Source organism: Apium graveolens, chromosome 1, assembly GCF_009905375.1.
Source record: "Apium graveolens cultivar Ventura chromosome 1, ASM990537v1, whole genome shotgun sequence".
NCBI lineage: Eukaryota > Viridiplantae > Streptophyta > Magnoliopsida > Apiales > Apiaceae > Apium > Apium graveolens.
Window position 1 is genome coordinate 81,506,100 of NC_133647.1, and position 3,325 is coordinate 81,509,424.

Consider the following 3,325-nt stretch of genomic DNA (forward strand, 5'->3'; position numbering starts at 1 on the left):
ACTGCTTGCCTAGACATGTGTAAGATATTTATTCAAACCAGATGTCCTCTGCCCCCAGTAATGAACGACCCTGATTGAAAGGTGCCAACCCCTAAACCCTACCCTTGGGCTATAAATAACCCAAGAAGAAGGAATTTATGGGTTACTCTCTTCTGCACACTCATATACACACACAGCCCTCTTATATCTTCATCTCTAAAAGTGAGTTTTTACTCTCACACTGGAGGCTCCGCTGGGTCAAAACCCCCCTCTGGTATTGTCTTCAAGACACCCAACGGCAGTTAAACCACAAGAAAGGTCCAGGCACGACATCAAAAGGCTCAGATCGTGGATTGGAATTATCATTTGGCACTAGAAGGATGAGAGCTTTGTCCTTGGGTCTCGATGCCTCTGAGCTCATCTTCATCAACAAGCTATGAAAAAAGTCTTATTTCTCATCTGTAATAACAACCCTGATAAACATGAATAGTCTCGTTTTAAGCCACATTTGTGTGTGCTCTGTTTGCTTGTTTTAAGCCACGTTTGTGTGTGTTGTAGCTAGATTTACTTTCTTAGAACCATGCTCTGCTTACTCTATTCATAGCTTGAACCCATATCTACTTATCCTAGAGTACTGTTGATTAAGAGCCCACAAGATTGATTGTTATTTCCGTTGATATTGATTGTTTGTAAAAGTAACCTTAGATCTATTTTGCGAGTTGAATCCTTTATTAGTTTTTGTTTGCGGAGCTTATTTTTTGTAAAGCTGATGTGTAAAATTATATCTAACCGCAAGCGCACGATGTCTATTGCTAGTACAGAGTGGCAAGTGCAGGTCGTATCTGAAGGGTTTCGAGCACATAAACGCAACAGAAACAATAATTAAAAATGTAAAAAAATAGAATTTTCGAAACCCACCGCAGGATCCATGCGAAAACATATATTTAATTCATAGATCAGATTGTTTACCTTAAGAAGCTTTACCAATTGGTTGACTAATGGAGATCCAAAGCTTGTTCAATCACCACGCATATCGCTCTCGCGATCTACGCTATATCGGTATCCACACGGATCCTTGAACTCAAGGATTGAATGTGTACTAGCACAAACTCGTTTCTTCTTGCTCTCTCCATCTTCTCCCTTGGTGGCTAGGGTTTTTTAGTAAAAGTCTTTTTTACACTAAAAATCAGCCACACAAGAGATATTATATATAGTGTAGAAAAATAAATTATAACTCTTAACTAATTAGGAGTTATTATTAATTCGAAATTCCTATTTGTATTATAATTAAGTCTCCCTTAATTATTTAATAAATAAATTTCATAATCAATATTAGTAAATTCGAATATCATTATTTATCAAATTAATTAAGTCAAACTTAATTAATATTATAAATAATTCAAATTACTTTAATTTAATTTAAATCTTATTTAAATTAAATAATCCTTCAAGCATTCTTTGTGTGTGACCCTAAAGGTTATTATTACATTGGCAACAAATTTTTAATCTAATTTAAAATCGTAAACAATGAGCGGCATCTAGTAATACATCATTGCTACCCAAGTAATAATAATTAAATCGGTGATTGATTAAACCTTTCGTCAATAATGTACAATGTAACATAATTCCTTTAATCAAATAATATACATTAAACTAGAGGCATGTAATGTGTCATCCTCATCATAGTTTAATCCAAGTTTACTTGATCAATGAGTAGACTATCATATCAAATCAACATTTGAGCGTGACCACACATTTCATAGTCTAGCTCACACAAGAGGCCAATAATATCACTCCTAAAATAGGAGGGTTAAATCCCATCTAGATCATTGATATTTCTCATACGATTCATAATATACCCAATGTCCACTTTTATCATTACCCGGTCAAGGATAACTTTTAATGGAATCAATGTATATTAATTCTCGTATAAAAATATAATGACTTCAGGTCTAAGGACCATTACATCATTATCACTGTGAGAATTACATTTGACACAACAGACATGTAGAATCTCATATTGGGTCTGTCCAGCACCATGTACATATACATCTGCCCGTGTTTTTGACTTTAGTATCACTATACCTATGATCAATGAGATGTGATCATCAGTCAACAAACACACCAGTCTTAATGCATTATTATTGTCCCTTAATAATAATACTCGACTAGAGACCTTTAGGAATATTGATACTATTCTCATAATCTCATTTGTAAGTCACGTACTTAGAGATATAGAATTGCATATTATATTCCAAGGACATTTATTAATCTAACATTTATATCGCAGTAAATTAATAATTAATAAATTATAAATAGAATAATCGATAGAATATAAACATTAATAATCTTAATGTCTTAAACTAAAACATCATAATGTTGTCTCTAGGGCATAAACACTAACATCTCCCACTTGCACTATAGCCAATCACCCATGTATCTAGTACTCATGGAACTAGTATGACCATCGTACTTCTGCTGTGACAAAGCTTTAGTCAGTGGGTCTGCAACACTATAACTACTATGCACTTTACATTTATATACCCTTAATCATTAATCTCATTAATAAGGCGATATAGCCTAAGGACATGCCTAAACAGTCTCCATCGCTGTTTTAAAAAAATATAAATATATTCGGCTTCCATAAAATCATCAATGTTCTTGCTGTGAACTATTCAAGCTAACATCGATTATATTTAGACAAAATACAAAACAAATATAAACTCGTAATCATCATTTTCTGTCCAAAAATTAGGTTCAGAAACTAGTATCAGTGTAATCCTTTACAACCAGTTCCCTATCTTCTCCATACACCAAAAATATATGTTTAGTCATCTTTAAGTACTTAAGAATATTCTTGAAAAATATCAAGTGACCCTCACCTGGATTAGACTGGTATCTAATCGTCATGCTCAAAGCATATGGAACATCAGGATAAATACATATCATTGTACACATTATAGATCCAATTGCCGACGCATCTGGAACTTTCTCAAACGGCCCTTATCATCTAATGATTTAGAAGGCAATTATCTTTTGAGATCATTATCCCATAAGACATCAAAACATATCCTTTCTTTGTCTCTTGCATCATAAAATGATGTAATACTTTATCAATGTATGTACTCCGACTAGGTCGATTAATCTTTTCAATCTAACTCTATAGATCTTAATCCCTAATATATAGGTAGCATCGCCTAAGTCTTTCACCGAGAAACTATTTCTCAACCAAGAAATAGAGAAAGTATGACATTCCTTATTTATTATATGTCATCTACATATAATACTAGGAATGTCACATGGCTCCCACTAACCTTCTTGTAAACACATGGTTCATCTTCATTTT